The 21941-nt window shown below is 43.6% G+C and overlaps 1 long non-coding RNA gene across 4 annotated transcripts in view; it reads right to left on the bottom strand.

Moving 5' to 3' along the window:
* LOC129049521 (uncharacterized) overlaps nucleotides 1–21941 on the bottom strand; it is a 61589-nt gene that overhangs the window by 15240 nt on the left and 24408 nt on the right. For 2 of the 4 annotated variants that reach the window (XR_008512659.2, XR_008512662.2), the window contains exon 3: nucleotides 6789–7255. The exons of the other annotated variants lie outside the window; for them this stretch is intronic. This is a non-coding gene — a long non-coding RNA (uncharacterized LOC129049521). Of the gene's footprint in view, nucleotides 1–6788; nucleotides 7256–21941 lie in introns of those variants that run through there. 4 annotated transcript variants of the gene reach the window in all.

Here is a 21941-nt window from a genome sequence, read left to right as displayed (position 1 = left end):
GTGAGAGGAAGGATCATTTGAGTTTGGGAGGTGGAGGCTGCAGTGAGCAGTGATTGGACCACTGTACTCCAGCCTGACAGAGCAAGATTTGTCTCAAAAGATAAATAAACTAACTGACCTAACAGGATTCTTGCTTTAGGCAGGCCAAGTGGATCAGGTACGTCCCTGGGGGATGAGGAATTTGACCAGATACTGAGGGTGATCAGATATCAAGGGTGAAGAGTTCTTCCTAAACTGACTTAGGAGGATTCTTGCTAAAACTGGGTGATGCAGGCCCCACAAGGACAATCACTGAAGCCTGCAGTTGAAGGCTTGTTGAGACAAGGCCTTAGAGAGCCTAACACAGGTGAGGTCAAGGAGAAAGTCTGTTACTGCAATCCCGGTTGTAAAAACCTGCTGCTTGTACTTATTAACGTAAGGTTTTCTTTTTGTGTGTTCTGGCTTCATTCCTCACAACTCTACTTTCTCAGCTTTTTTAAAGTCCTGAGCTACCATATTTCTTTGTTGTTAAATTTCAGTGGCCTCATCTCAGTCTTCGTTTTCCTCAAGCTCTCTGACACTTTTGATGCTGTGGGAGCTCATGGGTTTCCAGGAAGTTCCTGAGCGCTACACAGAGAGACCCACCAGGCAGCTTGAACCCAATAACCTGAACCAACGTTTACCTGCATGCTCTCACTGGCATTAGGGCCTCCCCACCAAACCCTCCACTCTTGAGCTCCCTGCCTCTGGGGAGGCCACGCTTTCCTCTCTGCATCTTAAACCCTTCCTGCTTTCTCACCTCGCCTTCAGGGCACCTGGCGTCCCCTTCATTCTTTCTCTCCATCTTTGCTTCTCCACATTTCAGATGTGTCCACGTTTCAGAAAAACCACATCGTACACGATGATGTCTCTCAAGGTATTCGAAATGCCACATAAAATATCCTACATTATATAACATTGTACTTGCAGTTGTCACCCTCATGATGATTTTAGTATGGGTGAAAATATATGACTACTTCACATTGAAATGCATACTATGTTATTGTAAATAGCTTTCTTTCTGCTTCTCCTATATATTACACTTACTGTATTATAATTTCTGAAATTATAAGAGTAGGTTCATTATATTATTTGTAAATTTTTTTTCAGATGGGTTAATGCTGCTCTCTTTTATACCTTGTGCTAATCTTTCTTTTCCAGACCCACTCCTCCTTTCTAAAGTCTTGCCTAGACTCCAAAATTATTATTTGCCAGCCCCCACCCTAATCCTTACATTTCCAAATTCTTGCCTCTGCAATTCTCCCTTTGCACTGCCGGAAAGATTATCGTTATGTAGCACATATCAGACCATGTCACTCCCCTCCTACAAAGTCCACCACGGATCCCTAGTGCCTCCTGAGGGGATTTTAACTCTCGAGCTTGGCATGTAAAGCCATTGCCATGGGCCCTCTGCTACTTCTCAAGCTGAATCCCCCCAGTTGTCCACCCCACATCCTATGCTTCTGTGGGAGACTGGAATATGCCACCCCAAAATATGAAGGATTGTTGAGCTGAAGGCAATTAAGAAGAAAATGTAGGAGAGCTCTCTGCCCTTCCTCTATTTGCCTAAAAGCAGGACATAGAGTTCCAAAGACAAAAGGTAACTCCCCCCAACCCCACCAGGGAGAATAAACATTAACCATTAAAGACGACTTTGGACCCTGAGTAGAAAAAACAAGCTCTGTTTCTCCACCATATTCTCACTAGATGAGTGTCTTCTGACACTAGATACGTGGGGATTTCTACCCACACACCAAGTAAACAATCAAGTCTGCAGCAGGCTGCAGCTGGATATCCTCTAATTCACTTCAACTCTGACACTATCTACCTAGAGATAGCATCACATCACACTGGTTGAGGACTCAGTCCCACAAGACATCCGCCCACTTCCAGTGCTGACTGCAAGCACCAGGTTGTTTTGCCTGTGCTTCTGAGCAGCCAGCTATAAACTGGGGATCCTGAGACCCCCACCTTGGGTTTGATGAATTTGCTAGAGCAGCTCACAGAAATCAAGGGAACAGTTACATTTACTGGTTGATCATAGAAAAAGGACTCAGATGAAGAGATGGATGTGTAAGATGAGGTATGGGGGAAGCTCCAGGCATGCCACCCTTCAGGAACCTCTGGAAGTTCACTGAACACAGTGTTTTTGGGTTTTGACAGGAGCTTCATTATGTAGGCATGACTGATTGCATCATTGGCCATTGGTAGTCAACTTAACCTTCAGCCCGTGTTCCCTCCTTAGAGGTTGAGAGTGGGGCTGAAGGTTCCAAACCTCTCATCCTCCGTTGGTCTTTCCAGTGACCAGCCAACAGTCAGCTCATTAGTATACAGAAAGACATCTCTTTGAAGATTCCAAGGGTTTTAGAAGTCGTATGACAGGGCTAGACCAAATATATATTTCACAGTATCACACACCCTTATCATCCCAGAGATGGTACCAGAGGAATTTACATTCACAAGCTTTCCCAACTAGTTTTTCCCACATTCATTTGCCTTCCCACAATTTACTGCCCCTAGAGACTCAAAATCCCTTTCCTTCATCTTGTCACTTCTCTTAAAATGTACTCTTCTTGGCTGAAGATGCTATATAAGCTGGGATTCTCACCTTTTTGAGAATTGCTCATCTCTGGATGTCTCCCAAGTATATATGAGATATGTGTGTAAATAAGTTTGTTTTTTTTTCTCTTACTGATCTGTCTTTTGTTACAGTTTCCATTCCAACTAATAACTTGAGAGAGCTGAAGAAAAAGTTATTTTTCATCCCCTACACTTCAGTAACTGGGGTTTACTCCTCTAGACCCTTGTGTAAACTGTTCCCTTTGCTGGAACTCTCTTTCCCTCCTATGATGACAACATGAGCCCGCAAAACTCAGCACAAGGGTCACCCCTCAGTGAAACCTTCCCTGCCCCAGTTTCCATTTCCCCCATTTCTCCTGGGCACTTTATTTGAACTCTATGACAGAGAGCATCCACTTATTCCTTCCATTACCAGATTTTTTGTTTCCATACCTCTCCCTAACTAAGGTGCTAGCCTCCTGAGCCAAGACGGTCTCATTCATCTTTGTAACCCCCTCAGTACCTAGCACTTTAGCATAGTGGGGCCTCAACAAATGCTTATCAAGTCCAGTTAAAATAGCAAATCCTGCTAGAGTTGGTGAAAGTTGTCAGAATCAAAATGGAGTCACCAGTGTTAGGAAAACCTTGACATATAGAGTCCAGGAAGGCCGTGAAGAGCAGGTTCTCCTGCTTGTATGCCTGATAACAAAAGAGACTCTACAAGAACCACAACCTTGCACAAAGGCCATCTCAACCTTACACAAAAAAAATACTTCTGCAAGGACATCTGCCGAGCAACTGCCTGTCCAACTTTGAGCTGGCATCATCCTTGTTTTTGATCTTTGTAGCCAAGGATAATTATTTCAAAACACCTCACTCCTTCATGACTGAATTATGGAATCCTCCTTATTTTTTCCTTAAAAAACCCTTGTTTTCTTTTACCTCCCTTAATATGCATATAGTTTACTGTGCATGCATATTCCCATTGCAATGCTGTATTCCAAAATAAATATCATTTTCTTTTAGAAAGCCTCTCTCTGTTTGTTATTTAAATTGACAAGCTGGAAGTATTTCTGGAGAAATATGGGTCTGGTGAGACTGAGGAAAGGAAGACAGAGTTGCTGTCTCCATAGCCCTATCAACGGAACTAAATTCAGGGCTCCCCCAGGAAAGGTCTCAGCCATTTCCCTCCTAGTATTTTAATTAAAATTAAGAGCACACATCAATAAAACAATGAGAAATAAATGCAGCACCTTTTTTTAATGCCACACAGTGATGCTGACTCAGCTCCTAGAGCTCTGCTTCAAAGTACCTCTTCTCTGGCCACCACCATGAGTTCAGCCCCAGAGGTTCCTCCCAGTGGTACCACTCGGGTCAGTGAGACTCTACTGCCAATGTTCTTTCACTAAGAATGGATTCACACCACTCATTCAGCAGTGGGCCTGGGGCCAGGATGCCCATGGGGGCCATCATCCCTGCAGGCAGTGGTCATGCACAAGGGACTGCAGTGCCCAGCACTCAGCACTGCCTTTCACCTCTTTGCGGCCTCCACAGTCATCTGACCCTGTCTGGACGCTGCCCAGTTCATGCCTCCAACCTACTTTCCCTTCTGTCTCTGCCAGCTCTACCCACGTGGCCCACTTTGACTCTACTTTCTACATCATTCTCATTTCACCCATCTTCCCTCACTCTCTGTTCTCCTGCAACTCTGACCATCTTTCAGGCCCTGGAATTTGCTCCATGTCCTCTTTCTTCAGTGTCTTCATGTTGTCTCCTCTGCTTGCAATGCTCTTCCTCCTGCCAACCCCACCTCCATTTTTCTGGATAACTTCTACTTCTCCTTCATGCATCAAGGAGACATTTCCTGACACTGCAAAGTCTAAAGTGTGCACTGGGTTAAATCCTTCTGCTTTGAGCTCCTTGAATCCTGTCACCCTGTAACACTCATCACACTTATAGAAGCTTGTGTTTTGTTTGGGGTTTTTTTGTTTGTTTGTTTGTTTATTTGTTTGAACATACCATAACTTCACTGGGGATTGACTTGGCTACAATTATTACAAAACAAACAGACTAAAGGCAATTGTGATCCACTAGGTAGAGGTAACACATTTCCGCAGCATGATTACTATATGAATGAGTGACATTATGTTCCTGAAAAAAACAGCTGCACCATGTGATGGTAAACATTTTATTGTCAGTCAAATCATATGGGTTGGTTTTACTTGATCTTAGTCACTTTTCTTCACTCTATAGCAGAAAAGCCAGAAATTTTACTTTCTGTTGACCTTTGCATTTTTGCTATATAACCTGCTGTTGCATTGAATTCTGGCTGCATTTATAAAGTTTAAATTATCTCTCTGGTTGATATCCAAAGAGAAATGATCTAGAAAAAAAAGATATAAAATATATTTACAAGTTAGTTTTGAAAGATCATTTTTACTCTTAGTAAAAATGCAATGGTCACAATACAAATTCTGTAGATATAGCTACTGGTATCCCTGACAACTTTTAAGATCATGTAAACATTCTTGATCTTAAACATATCTTAAAAACTTTTCATTTACAATATAAAATTCCAGAAAGTAACCAGTGGTTGAAAAAATATAACTACTTAAGTGTAATTAAGATAACCAAATAACCATGTGGGTAAATAAACATGGCATGATTTCTCTTCTGCAGAACTCAGGAACAGCTAAAATAGAGATGCACAGAGCAAGGTGGTGATGGAGGCAGCATTGCTCAGAGCTTCTGGAGCTTCCATGCCCTCTCTTGGCACATCATCCTCCCAGCCCCTCCATGTGTTCACCAACCATGAGGCTCCTGTAGTAACTTGTTTTACGTTTGTTTTCTCATATCTGTATCTGTTCACCAGGTCCCCATGGCCCAACACAGGGTCTGGCACACAAGAGAAAATCAATAACTATTTGCTAAATTGAAATGAGTTGCCTGACTGGGTTGGTCTGCATATTTCATGTGAATGTTAGATCACATGCCAGACGTTGTTCCCCAAGTGTTAGGGGAACAGCCCTGAACAAAGCAGGCAGAATCCCTGCTGTCAAGGGTCTTCTGTTCCAATGGGAGGAGACAGATTTTAAAAAGACATAAAGGGATGACAAAAGAATATAATTACTTCCAGTAGTGATGTGTTTTGAAAAAAGTTAAAATCCTCCCTTTCTACATTGACCTGTTAAGCTTGCCAAAATTACATAAGCTCCAACTCCCTTGAAGCCCATGATAACCCAATACCTGGACAAAATTAGAATGATATTAATGAGAAAGAAGCAAGACCCATGGCTTTTGGGTTGACAGCCGGGGTGTCTGCCACCTTCCATCATGCTGGATCCATCACTCCCACCATCTCTATGTCTACTCCACAGCTCCAGCTCAGGCCCTCTTCAGTTTCAGTATTGGCAAATATCTCCCTCTCCATTTGTGAACAGGAAGGCAGGGACCATCACTTCTTCAACCCTGCACACAGCCCAGCATGCAGTAGGAGCTCAAAAAACATTCACTACTTTCAATAAAGTTGAACTTTAACTTATGTACAGAGAAATAGAGCAAACAGCAACTTGAGTTTGCAAACTCTGAAATAATCATTCTACACGATTCACCTCTTGGCCTTTCTGATAGTATCCACTGGGTCCTTGTTGGCAGATTTGGGGATTGGCTGATGTGACATTGGTCAAAGGCCCTGTTCTGTTGCCACTCAGCTATCCCAGCAGTTTGGTTCACTGAGCTTCCTCTCTATGCCTAGCCCCAGATCACCCATCACCTATGTCAATAACAGCTTCCTCTGGGCTCACCAGGAATAGGCCCCTACTCATATGGAAGTTGGCAAATACAGTTCCACAAAAGTTCTCACTGTCCCCGTCCAAGTCAGAGCCAAGCCCAATGGATTAGGCACATCCAGAATGTGAGGCAAGGCAGGAGTGTCTCGAGAGCCTGGATTGGAGGGTGAGCAACTTTTCAGAAGGGTGGCATCAAATTGTTCCATTCCTCTGTCCCATGGGGTGTCAGAGGGAAAGCAAAAGGAAAAAGAGTGCTAGCCGGTAGCACTCCAAAGGAAGTAGCAGTGCAATGAGAGAGGCGAAAGAGGTGTTGAACTTGGGAGACAAGGAGAGAATCAGGCCAGATCAGTGATTCTCATGCTGTAAGGGTGCCCCAAACCACCTGGAGATCTTGTTTCTGTTTTATTTTATTTATTTATTTTTAGAGATAGGATCTCCCACTGTCATCCAGGCTGGAGTACAGTGGTGCAATCATAACTCACTGTGGCTTAAACTGCTAGTCTCAAGTGAACCTCTTGCCTCAGCCTCCCAACTAGGTAGGGCTACAGGTGTGCAACACTAGGCCCAGCTAACTGTATAATATATATATATGTATGTGTGTGTGTGTATATATATATATATATATATATATATATATATATATATATATACAGAGAAAGAGAGAGATAGGATCTTTTTATGTTGCCCAGGCTGGTCTTGAACTCCTGGCCTCAAGTGATCCTCCTGCTTGGCCTCCCAAAGTGCTGAAATTACAGGCATGAGCCACCGTGACCAGCTGGAGTCTTGTTAAAATGCAGATTCTGATTCTGTAGGGCTAGGTAGAGTCTCAGCTTCTGTATTTCTGACAAGCTCCCATGTGATGTTCGTGCTGTTGGGCCTCAGATCACACACTGTATAATAAAGAACAAAATGATTTTTAAGGCCCTTTCTGTTCTGGGGTTGAGTCTGATTCTCTGAAGGGTTAAAACTAGGGTGACCACACTGACTCATGGGTGCTGGGGAAAAGAGTCTTTATTTCATACAGCCATATGCCCAGATCAAGTGGGATAAAATAGTACTATATAAGAAAGAAAGAATAGATTTTGGAGGCTAACTACCACCTCTGACACAATAACATTGAATCACCACTTATCTTGTGCTAAGCACTGTGTTGGTACTTTACCTGCAAAGCACTACCTTTAAGGTGTGTACTCTCATTCCCATTTTACAGATGATGAAACTGAGGCTTAAGGCTGGGCATGGTGGCTTATGCCTATAATCCCAGCACTTTGGGAGGCAAAGGATCTCTTGAGCCCAGGAATTCGAGACCAGCCTGGGCAATAGGACAAAACTCCGTCTCTATAAGAAACACAAAAAATTTAGCAGGGCATGGTGGTGAGCGCTGATAGTCCCAGCTAAGCAGGAGACTGAGGTGGGAGGATTTCCTGAGCCCAGGAAGTCGAGGCTGCTGTGAGCCATGATCACAACTCTGCAATGCAACGTGGGTAACAGAGTGAGACCCTATGATGATGGTTAATACTGAGTGTCAACTTGATTGGATTGAAGGATACAAAGTATTGATCCTCGGTGTGTCCCTGAGGATGTTTTCAAAGGAGATTAACATTTGAGTCAGTGGGCTGGGAAAGGCAGACCCACCCTTAATCTGGGTGGGCACAATCTAATCAGCTGCCAGCATGGCTAGAATATAAGCAGGCAGAAAAATGAAAAAAGAGAGCCTCTGAGCCTACATCTTTCTCCTGTGCTGGATGTTTCCTGCCCTCGAACATCGGACTCCAAGTTCTTCAGTTTTGGAACTCAGGCTGGCTCTCCTTGCTCTTCAGCCTGCAGACAGTATACTGTGGGACCTTGTGATCGTGTGAGTTAATACTTAATAAACTCCCATATATATTTCATTAGTTCTGTCCCTTTAGAGAGCCCTAATACAGGTGTTGGTAACAGGAGTGGTTCTAGAGGAACAGAATATTAAGGATGGAGTTCTTTCATTGGCTTTGGGGTTTCTGAAGTTGGCTGCTTAATATGATTAGACGCAAAAATGCTAAGGACCCTATTTCTGATGGTACAGAGAACACTGATAGTCCTTGGCCTGAACTGTTTACAGAATTATGTAAAATAAATGCATTTGATACTCCTGATTCATTGCTTATGAGAGGCAAGGAGTTTAGTGACTATACATAATACATTTGACCATATGTGGAGAACCAAGGAACACAATGAACCTGGTTTGTTACTCCTAAGTTCAGTGGACAAAGTGATGAAAGAAAATGATGAACTCAGGGATTCCATTTCTTGGCTTCAGTAGCAGATACTGAGCCTCAAATCTGCTAAGATTGCCCTGAGTGAGAGTCTTATCTCCTGTAGAGAAAGAGCTGAAATTGTGGAAAAACAGACACAAGCTCTTATCTTGCGAGTGGCTGACCTGCAATGATAGGTGCATGCACCTGCATCACCAGGTGTCTACTGTTAAAGTGAGGGCATTGATTGGAAAAGAATGGGATCATGCAACTTGGAATGGGGGCATGTGGGAGGACCCTGATGAAGCTGGGGACACTGAGTTTGTAAATTCTGATTAACCTTTTTTGCCAGAAGGAACAGCTTCCCCATCCCCAGTAGTGGCAACAAACACTCCCTGACCTATGCTGCCATCAGCCTTTCCACCTTCGAGAAGATAAACCCTGTTCTGCCTGAGGCAACGGTGATGGCCTCCCCTGAGGCAATTGCCAGGCAAGATAATCTCAATTCTCCTCAGGAGCTGCCCCAACACCCCTGTTTGCTTCTAGATCTATAACTAGACTAAAGTCACAGTGGGCCCCTAGAGGTGAGGTTGAAAGTGTGGCCCATGAGGAGGCGTGCTACACACAAAAAAGAACTGCTTGAGTTTTCTAATTTATATAAACAGAAATCTGGAGAACAGGAATGGGAATGGATATTAAGGGTGTGGGATAATGGTGGAAAGAACATAGAGCTGGATCAGGCTGAATTTATTGATTTGGGCCCACTAAGCAGAGACTCTGCATTCAGTGTTGCAGCTTGGGTAGTTAATAAAGGTTCTAATAGTTTATTTGCTTGGTTAGCTGAAATATGGATTAAAAGATGGCCCACAGTGAGAGAGCTGGAAGTGCCTGATCTCCCTTGGTTTAATGTAGAGGAAGGGATCAAAAAGCTTAAAGAGATTGGGATGGTGGAGTGGATTAGTCACTTTAGACCTACTCATCCCAGCTGGGAGGGTCCAGAAGATATACCCTTGACCAATGCTTTGTGAAATAGATTTGAGAGGGCAGCACCTGCATCTTTGAAGAGCCTTGCAATTGTTCTCTGTATGTCAGATCTAACAGTGGGAACCACAGTCGCTCAGCTATAAAATTTAAATACAACGGGATAATTGGATCCCAAGGTGGCAGGGGCCAAGTCATGGCACTCAACTTTCAAAGGCAAAGTGGGCATAGCTACTGTAATAGAGAGAAGAGGCAAAGTGGCAATCAGAATAGTCTGACTCGTGTAGAGCTCTGGCATTGACTAATTAATCATGGTGTTCCTAGAAGTGAAAGTGATAGGAAGCGTACTGCATTTCTATTTAATTTATACAAGCAGAAAACTTCCAGGTCAAATGGACAAAAGACTAATTTGAATTATAAAAACAGAGAATCATGACCCCTCAATCAATTTCCAGACTTGAGCCAGTTTACAGACCCAGAACCCCTTGAATGAAAGAGAGGCTGGGTCTCCTTGAGGAAGGACCCCACTATGTTACTGACAATTTATGCAGTAAATCTTTCTCTCATCCTTCCCCAAGGCGACCTCTGGCCTTTTACCGGGGTAACTGTGCATTAGGGAAAAGGAAATGATCAGACACTTCAGGGACTACTGGACACTGGCTCTGAGCTGATTTTGATTCTAGGGGACCCAAAATATCATTGTCCTCTAGTTAAAGTAGAGGTTTATGGAGGTCAGGTAATTAACAGAGTTTTAGCTCAGGTCTGACTTACAGTGGGTCCAGTGGGTCCCCAGACTCATCCTGTGGTCATTTCCCCAGTGCCAGAACGCATAATACATACTTAGCAGCTGGCAGAACCCCCACATTGGCTTCCTGACTGGTAGGGTAAGGGCTGTTATGGTGGGAAAGGCCAAATGGAAGCCATTAGAGCTGACTCTACCTAGAAAAATAGTAAATAAAAAACAATATTACATCCCAGGAGGGATTTCAGAGATTAGTGTCACCATCAAGGACTTGAAAGATTCAGGAGTGGTGATTCCCACCACATCCCCATTCAACTCTCTTATTTGGCCTGTGCAGAAGACAGATGGGTCTTGGAGAATGACAGTGGATTATCGTAAGGTCAACCAAGTGGTGATTCCAATTGCAGCTGCTGTACCAGATGTGGTTTCATTGCTTGAGCAAAGTAACACATCTCCTGGTACCTGGTATGTAGCCACTGACCTAGCAAAATGCCTTTTTCTCCATTTCTGTCCATAAGGCCCACCAGAAGCAATTTGCCTTCAGCTGGCAAGGCCAGCAATATACCTTTACTATCCTACCTCAGGAGTGTATCAACTCTCTGGCTTTGCGTCATAATTTTATTCAGAGAGACCTTGATCACTTTTCGCTTCTGCAAGATATCACACTGGTCCATTACATTGATGACAGTATGCTGATTAGATCCAGGGAGCAAGAAGTAGCAAACACACTGGACTTATTGGTGAGACATTTGCATGCCAGAGGATGAGAAATAAATCCAAATAAAACTCAGGGAGCTTTTACCTCAGTAAAATTCTAGGGGTCCAGTGGTGTGGGGCCTGTCAAGATATTCCTTTGAAGGCAAATGATAAGTTGCTGCATTCAGCCCCTCCTACAACCAAGAAAGAGGCACAAAGCCTAGTGGGCCTATTTGGATTTTGGAGGCAACACATTCGTCATTTGGGTGTGTTACTCTGCCCCATTTATCAAGTGACCTGAAAGGCTGTCAGTTTTGAGTGGGTTCCAGAACAGGAGAAGACTCCACAACAAGTCCAGGCTGCTGTGCAAGCTGCTCTGCCACTTAGGCCATATGACCCAGCAGATCCAATGGTGCTTGAGGTGTCAGATAGGGATGCTGTTTGGAGCCTTTGGCAGGCCTCATAGGTGAATCACAGCAGAGGCCTCTAGGATTTTGGAGCAAGGCCCTGCCATCTTCTGCAGATAACTACTCTCCTTTTGAGAGACAGCTCTTGGCCTATTACCGGGCTTTGGTGGAAACTGAACGTTTGACTATGGGTCATCAAGTCACCATGCGACCTGAACTGCCCATCATGAACTGGGTGCTTTCTGACCCATCTAGCCATAAAGCAGGTTGTGCACAGCAGCATTCCATCATCAAATGGAAGTGGTATATATGTGATCGGGCTTGAGCAAGTCCTGAAGGCACAAGTAAGTTACATGAGGAAGTGGCTGAAATGTCCATGGTCTTCACTCGTGCCACACTGCCTTCTCTCCCCCAGCCTGCACCAATGGCCTCATGGGGAGTTCCCTATGATCAGTTGACAGAGGAAGACAAGACTAGGGCCTGGTTCACAGATGTTTCTGCACATTATGCAGGCACCACCCAAAAGTGGACAGCTGCAGCACTATAGTCCCTTTCTAGGACATTTCTAAAGGACAGCTGTGATGGAAATCTTCCCAGTGTGCAGAACTTCGAGCAGTGCACCTGGTTGTGCACTTTGCATGGAAGGAGAAATGGCCAGATGTGCAATTACATACTGATTCATGAGCTGTAGCCAACAGTTTGGCTGGATGGTCAGGGAGTTGGAAGAAGCATGATTGGAAAATCAGTGACAAAGGAATTTGGGGAAGAGGTATGTGGATGGACCTCTCTGAGTGGTCAAAAACTGTAAAGATATTTGCATCCCATGTGAGTGCTCACCGACAGGTGACCTCAGCAGAGGAGAATTTTAATAATCAAGTGGATAGGATGACCTGTTCTGTAGACACCACTCAGCCTCTTTCCCCAGCCACCCCTGTCATTGCTCAATGGGCCCATGAACAAAGTGGCCATGGTGGCAGGGATGGAGGTTATGCATGGGCTCAGCAACATGGACTTCCACTTATCAAGGCTGACTTGGCTAGAACTACTGCTGAGTGCCCAATTTGCCAGCAGCAGAGACCAACACTGAGCCCTCGATATGGCACCATTCCTTGGAGTGATCAGCTAGCTACCTGGTGGTAGGTTGATTATATCAGACCTCTTCCATCATGGAAAGGGCAGAAGTTTGTCCCCACTGGAATAGATGCTTACTCCGGATATGGGTTTGCCTATGCTGCACACAATGCTTCTGCCAAGACTACCATCCGTGAACTCACGGAATGCTTTATCCACTGTCATGGTATTCCACACAGCATTACCTCTGACCAAGACACTCACTTCACAGCTAAAGAAGTGCAGCAGTGGGCTCGTGCTTATGGAATTCACTGGTCTTACCATGTTCCCCATTATCCTGAAGCAACTGGATTGTTAGAACAGTAGAATGGCCCATTCAAGTCACGATTACAATGCCAACTAGGTGACAATACTTTGCAGGGCTGGGGCAAAGTCCTCCAGAAGGCCATGTATGCTCTGCATCAGCATCCAATATATGGTACTGTTTTTCCCATAGCCAGGATTCATGGTTCCAGGAATCAAGGGGTAGAAGTAGAGATGGCACCACTCACTATCACCCCTAGTGATCCACTAGCAAAATTTTTGCTTCCTGTTCCCGCGACATTACATCCTGCTGGCCTAGAGGTCTTAGTTCCAGAGGCAGGAACGCTGCCACCAGGAGACACGCACAACAACAATTCCATCAAACTGGAAGTTAAGATTGCCACCTGGACACTTTGGGCTCCTCCTACCTTTAAGTCAACAGGCTAAGAAGGGAGTTACAGTGTTGACTGGGGTGATTGACCCAGACTATCAAGATGAAATCAGTCTACCACTCCACAACAGAGGTAAGAAACAGTACACATGCAAAACAGGAGACCCATTAGGGCATCTCTTAGTATTACCATGCCCTGTGATTAAGGTCAATGGGAAACTACAACAGCCTAATCCAGGCAGGACTACAAATGATCCAGACCCTTCAGGAATGAAGATTTGGGTCACTCCACCTGGGAAAAAACCACGACCTGCTGAGGTGCTTGCTGAAGGCAAAGGGAATACAGAATGGGTAGTAGAAGAAGGTAGTCATCAATAGCAGCTATGACCATGCAACCAGCTGCAGAAACGAGAACTGCAATTGTCATATGAGTATTTCCTCCTTCTTTTGTTAAAAACATGTTTGTACATGTATACATTTGTACCAAGAAAATGTCTTCATTTTATTTCCTTTCTCCTTTATCATGTGACCCAGATTTATTGACTTCACATCAGCATTTAAGTATTGTTAACATTATGTAATAGGATTTGGTTTGGGGATTGGTATGTTTCTGGTTGTACGAAGGATAGTTTTATTATGTTAGGTGTAATTACGACCTTATTATTGTCTTTATTTGAAGATTACGTATGATCTCAGAAGATGTGTATGGGTTCAAGTTGACAAGGGGTGGACTTGTGATGGTTAATACCGAGTGTCAACTTGATTGGACTGAAGGATACAAAGTATTCCTTGGGTGTGTCTGTGAGGGTGTTGCCAAAGGGGATTAACATTTGAGTCAGGGGCTGGGAAAGGCAGACCCACCCTTTATCTGGGTGGGCACAATCTAATCAGCTGCCAGCATGGCTAGAATATAAGCAGGCAGAAAAATGAAAAAAGAGATACTGGCCTAGCCTCCCAGCCTACATCTTTCTCCTATGCTGGATGCTTCCTGCCCTTGAACATCGGACTCCAAGTTCTTCAGTTTTGGAACTCAGGCTGGCTCTCCTTTCTCCTCAGCCTGTAGATGGCCTATTGTGGGACCTTGTGATAATGTGAGTTAATACTTAATAAACTCATATATATATATATATTCCATTAGTTCTCTCCCTTTAGAAAACCCTGACTAATATAGACCCTGTCTTGAGAGAAAGAAAGAAAGAAAGAAAGGAAGAAAGAAAGAAAGAAAGAGAAAGAGAGAAAGAGAGAGAGAGGAAGGAAGGAAGGAAGGAAGGAAGGGAGTGAGTGATATGGTTAGGCTTTGTGTCCCCACCCAAATCTCATCTTGAATTGTAATCCCCATAATCCTCGTAATCTCCTCATTTCAAAGGAGAGACCAGGTGGAGATAATTGAATCATGGGGGTGGTTTCCCCCATGCTGTTCTTGTGATAGTTAGTGAGTTTCCACAAGATCTGACGGTTTTATAAGGGGCTCTTCCCCCTTTGCTTGGCACTTACTCCTTCCTGCCGCCTTGTGAAGAAGGTGCTTTGCTTCCTCTTTGCCTTCTTCCATGATTGTAAGTTTCCTGAGGACTCCCCAGCCATGCAGAACTGTGTCAATTAAACCTCTTTCCTGTATAAACTACCCAGTTTCAGGCAGTTCTTTACAGCATTATGAAATCGGAGTAATACAGGAAGTAAGGCTTAGGGAGGCTTAAGCAATTTCCCCAAAGTCACCCAGTTCGAAAATGGCCAAATTAGATTTTGAATGCAGTTTGAATGCAGTAGGTTGAACTGAGGGTTAGGGTTTGTAATCATTTTCCCATGCCCAGGTGTCTTGAGTTTAAAAGATTTCATCCCTTCCTGGCTGTGTTCGTTTGAGCATATGTTAAGTGCTCAGTAACAGTGGTGATTATCGTTAAATAATAATTAAATGAAACATTCAAAGTTATTGAGACCATGATGGAGGTTGCCTGTGGGATTTAGAAAGAAGGAGGAGGAAGAAGAGAGGGTTGCTGGGATGCTACTGAATCTCCGGCTCAAATTTAATCCTGTTCATGCAAAGCCCTAAACCAAGAAGTGTTGTCCCAATTATTTGCACTAAACCAGTCATTCCCCTCCCAGAGGCATCAGACACTCAGTAGGGGAGTGACATGTGGGGCAAAAGTTGAGCTCAACCTCAGAGTCATCATTTTCATGACATGTATCTATGAGGGTTAGGACACATTTACTGAAAGAGGACCAGAGACACATGGCCAACTGCTCAGCGGTCCCCAGAAGAGGACCAGAGACACATGGCCAACTGCTCAGTGGCCTCGGTGGCCAACTACTCAGCTCATGCAGGACAAAACAGGCAAAATAATGGATTGCAGGTGGCAGTGAACTAGAGAAGGCCTTGCAAGCTGGCATAGGGCCAGGAATACTGTAAGAAAAGTGAGTCACTTGCTTCAGGCACAAAATTTAAGGGAATGTCAAAGACTTGTCATCAAGATAAATTGAGATAAATAATATTTCAATGCAATATGCAATGGATGAATGTTTATATTCCCCCTTCCCAAATGTGTGTGTTAAAATCCTAACCCCTAAGGATTAGAGGAGATGGAGAGGTGGTTAGGAGGCAGAGCCCTCATGAGTGGGATTAGTGTCCTTGTAAAAGAGACCAAAAGAGTTCCTTTGCCCACTCTGCTATGTGAGGATACAGGATAAAACAATGACCTGTGAGGAAGCAGGCCCTCACCAGATACCAAATCCACAAGCACCTTGCTCTTGAACTTAGCCTCCAGAACTATAAGAAATACATATTTATTGTCTATAAGTCACCAGTCTAAGATATTTTGTTATCAGAGCCTGACTGGATGAAGACACAATATTTTTTTAAAAATCAAAATTGATCCCTAAAAAATCCATGATGAAAAGGTATCGAAATCGTAAATAAGAATAAACCTGATCCTGTACTTTGCATAACGCTGACTGAGTTTCTCATTCACTTCTTGTCCCAACTTTGATTAGCTGGACTTAGTCCCCAATATACAGTGTAGGGACAAAAAGAGGGTGTGGGTCTTGCCCTTCAGGAACTCCCAGGTTTACCCAGGTGAAGCTAGAGAGGAGCCATAAGAATATAATTTCTTGCCAGGCCTAAGGAGGTTGGAGCAATATTTAAGGAGGTTAAATTCGTCAAAACCTCTCAGAAAATTGTCAGAGCTCTGAATATAATATCCCAAAATATGGCACCTTGGCATACTAAGTATTTTAAGCTGAAGGAAATGGAGGAAACTGTAGAAAAAGAAGGCCACTCTCTGACTTTCTTTCACCTTTCTCTGGCCCTAGAGGAATTGCCTGATTTCCCTCCCCTGAAAGTAGATGGTAAGACCCTCATTTAACAGTTGTCCTGCCCTACACCTGGAAGCCAAGAAGAACCTGAATAGGCAGGCCTTGCTGACTTCCCTGTAGTTTAACACCATTAGATCATACCCCTTTTTGTCCAATCATGTATCTCCACAACTCTCCACTTCTTTCATCAGACTTAAAATAAAAATACAGTTTATCCTGGGTCTTCGGGTTTTCATTTCTGTAGACTTCCTGCGTCACATAAAACTTTGGTTAAATAAACATGTTACGCTTTTCTCTTGTTAATCTGCCTTTTGTTATAGGGGTGTGTTAGGGCTCAGAAAATGATCTCCCAATATGTGGTGACTTGACAGCTAAAGTAGAGAAGCAGCTTCAAGGTCTCTCAGACTCTCCCCTCCCTGCCTCCTGTCTCTCAATCCTCTGTCTCTTCACAAGCACAGGATGGAGCTGTTCTCTGAAGTGCCGTTATCTACCTAGAAACCAGACCCCCAGAGAGGCAATTGCCTTTGATTCTTTCCCTTAAGTTTACTAACCAGAGAAGATTAAAACTCAAACCACAGAGAAAGTGACTAAAAATGAAATACCACACCTAGAACTCAGATGAACTTTGAACTTTGTCCCAAACGATGGTTTGTTCTTTGGTCCCTTCAATTTCCAAAGAGAATCATTCACAAGCAAATGTCTGCCTCCTGAATCTATTTTTCCCTCCTAAAATTATCTGTTCCTACACCCCCAACTCCCCTTTCCCTCTGAAGAAGGTTATATAAGCATCAGGACCTCACTGGGTAATCATTCTCCTGATTTTCCTGGGCCATGCACATAAGTACATTTCATATGCCTTTTTCTCTTATTAGTCTGCCTATTGTAAGTTTATTTTCAGTGAACCTTCACAGAGTGGAGGGGAAGCTTTTCCCTTTTGGCCCTGTAGGTATTAGCCATGAACCTTGCAATGAGTAAGGAAAAGATATTACTTTTTCTCCCCTACAACACAAATGGTTTTTAGACCACTTGACCATCCTGACACTACACAAATGCTTTTTAACTCAGTAATTCCACTTCCAGAAATGTATCTTAAGGAAATAACAACAGATGTGTAAAAGGACATTCATCATTGCACAGTTTATATGAGAGAGATATTAAAAACCCCCTAAATGGCCAATAATAAAGAATAGTTTTAAAAACAGTAACAAGATATCCGTATAATAAAATGTTATTCTGCCATTTAAAATTATGCTGTAGAAAAATTGTTAACGATGTGAGAAAAAGCTCATGGCACACTGCCAAGTGAGGAAAGTAACTTAATATGTATCTATGAAAACTGTCACTAAAGGGCTAAAAATCATTACCTAGTAGTATATCTTATATTTTGTATTAACATTTTCTAAAATGAATTGCTCTGCTGATCAAATCTTGACCTACAATTTTTTTAAGAAGCAAGGTCCTATTTATAGACTGCTCATGCTCTAGAGTCCTGACAGGAAGGAGATTCGTGTAGGATGCTGTCCTTGAACTGGAAGAGCTGGCCAGGTGTGGTGGCTGAAGAGGGAGGTAAGGAGAGCTTTCCAGGAAAGGTGATGAGCACAGGCAGAGTGTGGTGGCCAGGCTGCCTGGAGCCGAGGGACAGAGGGGTGCAGGAGTGGAGGAAAGTTTCATTGGGCTCAAAGCAGGAAACAGCTGACCACACAGCTGCCAATTCCAGAAAGCCCTGATAATCTCAAATCCTATGAGAAGGATCCAGTGACCTGTTCCATCAGAGGATGGAAGGAGCCACGGGCACAATTCAAAGGCCATGATGAAAGTTTCAGCAGCTTCTCTGATTAAAACCACAAATCCACATCTCTCCACCTAATCCCCTGGCGAAAAGGGGAGATTAGCACAAGTCTCAGCCCTGATAACTCCTATCTCCTTAAGTTGCATGTAAAATTTCAGGCATCTCCCTGGAGACCTCAAGCTGGCCTATTGCCATTGCTCTCTCACTAATTGGAAAATTATAATAAGAAAGCAAACATTGTCGATTCTGTAATAACCTGGATAAAGAGCAGCCTGCCTTGTGCTCCCTGATTACTAAATATACTTGCATAGCTTGAAAGGATGAATGATGGGGGCTATTGTAAGCTGCTGATGTCACTGCATTTTTCATTATATTAAAACAATAACATCTGAATTGAGGGAGATCATTTGGTCCAGAAAACCTTTAGACTCCCGCGCGTTGGGATAAAGGCTTTCCAAATTTGAATGACTCCCTTTGGGGACATAAAGCCATCCAGCTTTCTTTGCCCACAACTGAATTACTAAACCACAGCAGGAGAAGGAGGCAGCACGAATACAGGTGCCTTGGTGAGGCTGTCACTTCTTCCTCCCTTTTGTTCCAAACCATTTCACATCTGGAGTCTGCAATGTCTTAGGAGGCTATGTCTATGTGAGGCAGAAGCCAGGCAGAGTACCTGGGGGTGGGAGAGACTGGAGCACTTCCGCAGAATAGATGATGTGGAGCCTGACTCTACTACCACACAGGCACTGCCTCCCTGCCCCCCTGGTCACAAGGTCCAGAGAGCTCTGTGGCCTTAGCCTGCCTACTGCACCTGGGGAAGACCCAGCCACCACCCGTGACAAGCCACTGAGGAAATTGTCATTCAGGCAATTCTTGCAGGAAAAGAAAGAGATGCCATACATTCCCAGCTCTGGGTGGACCTTACCAGTAGAATGACAGAACAGGAACCCAAGGACCCCTAATGCAGGATCCACTGATTTCCTGATGTTTTTGCAGAACTTGCTCTAAGGCTTTCTTGCTTGTATTACTGGTTTCTAGAGAGTTAGTGAGGTGTGGGAATGGGACAGGGTGTGCAAAACACTGCATCAGAATGTTTACTTTCGTTCAACCATTCTACATTGCTTTTTCTCGCATTAATTGCAAAAAGATATTAAAACATTATGAAGCTATTAAAACAAGGGACAACATGAAAAGAAGCTTAATAGAGTGACATGCTTTGTAAAGTATCAAATTTAAAACACTCAGAGAAGACATTAATGAAATTTTAATGAGAAGTCAGCTTGCTGTAATTTTACAAGTAATGATTATCTTAATTCCAAAAACTGTCTGATTAACTGTCACCACAGTGATGCATGTAGTTAACAAAAGTATGTATTACTAAGAAAACCAGTCCACAAATAGACCACAATGGTTATTTCTGCTTAAGAGTAGCAGAACATGTTAATTGGTGAATCTGTCTAAGGCTTTACACAAGGAATGCATTTTTAAAATGGGTTCCTAGTTTGGGATAAAATCGCAGGTGCATTTTACAGGTGTTAGCAAAGGAGAATGGGCCGGGGCACAGTGGCTCATGCCTGTAATCCCAGCATTTTGGGAGGCTGAGGTGGGTGGATCACTTGAGGTCAGGAGTTCGAGACCAGCCTGGCCAACATGGTGAAACCCCGTCTCTACTAAAAATACAAAAAAAAAAATTAGATGGGCATGGTGGTGGGCACTTATAATTCCAGCTACATGGGAGGCTAAGACAGGAGAATCATTTGAACCTGGGAGGTGGAGGTTGCAGTGAGCCAAGATTGCACCACTACACTCCAGCCTGGATGATGGAGCAAGACTCCATCTCAAAAACAAAAACAAAAACACAAAAAACAAAGGAGAATGCCTCTGACAAATGCAAAGCAACTTTCCAGAATACTGCAGATAATACCATTTCCCTTTACCTGGACTAAGCACTGGGCAATGAACAACACTTGAACTGCAGAGAGCATTCAGGCCCAGGAATAAACCAGGAGCCATGTGGTAAGATGTGGGTGTTTGCCTGCAAGCCACAAGAGAGGAAGTGCTAAAGGATGGAGTATAATGTGAAGGGAAGAGAAGAGGATGTTGCTGGACAAGTGTACAGTGGCATGGCCCTTGGCATTGTCCTTCACTTGACCTAAATCCCAAGTCCATGACATTTTAAAAACCCTGCATGGTGGGACTGCACCAATTTTTTAGGAAGATGTTTTCCAAATGTATGACAATGCTCTTCCACATCATCATACTAGTTAAGGCTTATTAGAAAAACAGGCTTTCTCCAGTCTTAACAGGCATATGAATCATCTGAGGATCTTATTAAAATGCTTATTCTGTTTTGGTCACTCTGGGTTGGAGCCTGAGATTCCTGCATTTCTCACAAGTTTGTGGGTGATGTAGATGCTCCTGGTCCATGAACGAGGAGGAGCAGTGTTACATAGCATTACCATGAGCCAGGCACTGTTATGGGTGCTTGATGCATAGTATTTACTCATCACAATATACTTCTTAGGGAAGTACCATTATTTTTCTCCCTTTTTGTAGATGGGAAAAGATAGACATGGAGAGGTTATGTAACTTACCTAAGGTCACATAGCCAATAAGGAACCGAGCCAGGATTTGACCCCAGGCAGTCAGTGCCAAAGTCTGGGTCTCTTTGAGAGCTGACTTTTAAAAAATCAGATTTAATTATTACAGATACAATTCCTCACACTTCCCTATCACTGTGAAATCATACATGCAGGCTCAGCTTTCTACTTGTAGGCATTTCTTCACACATTTCTTTGACAACACTGATCATGCAACTACTTTGAACTGGCCCTGGGCTAAGCTCTAAGTTTATAAAGAGCAGACCTGTGCTGAATGGAGTTCACAGGTCAGGGGGAACAGGTAGGGCAGAGGGAGAAGTAAACCAACAGCTTTAATGCAGGCTGACCCACATGGGAGTCACGAAATGCATCAGACACACTTGCATTTCCAACATGGACATAACTAGGTTATTGTTTTATTCTTCCTTAAGTGGAAGGGAAGAGAAGAAAAGGAAAGTTAAGATTTTTAAAAAACTCTTACATAATAAGCTTTGGACATATTACCTCATTTAACCCTCACATCAACCTGAAATACAGATTATATTATCCCCTCTTTAAAGCTGTGTCAGACACTCTCCAAGATCACAGAGATAGCCAAGTGGGAGTTGGCATTTGAATTGATGTCTAACTGACTCCAAAGCAGGTATTTTCCGAATACATCACTGTTCTAACAATCTATTACTGCAAAACGATCCCAAAACTAAGTGGCCTATAATATCTATTTTATTACGTGCAAAGATTCTGTAGGTCGGGTATTCAGATGGGCCACAGCTGGGAAGGTTTTCTGCTCCAAGATATCTGGGGCCTCCGCTGGGGTGACTCAAAGGTGGGCAGAAGGTAGAGAGACACAGGTGAGGCTGGAGAATCCACTTCCTAGGAGGTTTCCTTACTCACTGTCTGGTGCCTGGGTTGGGAAGGCTTAGGGATATGTGTATTCATCTGGAATTGTCACTTGGAGTGTCTCCAGCATGGCAGTCTCAGGACAGTCAGGCTCTTCACATGGTGGCTCAGGGCTCCTAGAGTGAGTTTTCCAGTAAAGAAGACGGACGATGCATTCCA

Source organism: Pongo abelii, chromosome 14 (genome assembly GCF_028885655.2).
Source record: "Pongo abelii isolate AG06213 chromosome 14, NHGRI_mPonAbe1-v2.0_pri, whole genome shotgun sequence".
Lineage (NCBI taxonomy): Eukaryota > Metazoa > Chordata > Mammalia > Primates > Hominidae > Pongo > Pongo abelii.
The sequence above is the reverse complement of the archived record's forward strand: the minus strand, read 5'-3'. Positions and strand labels throughout refer to the sequence as shown.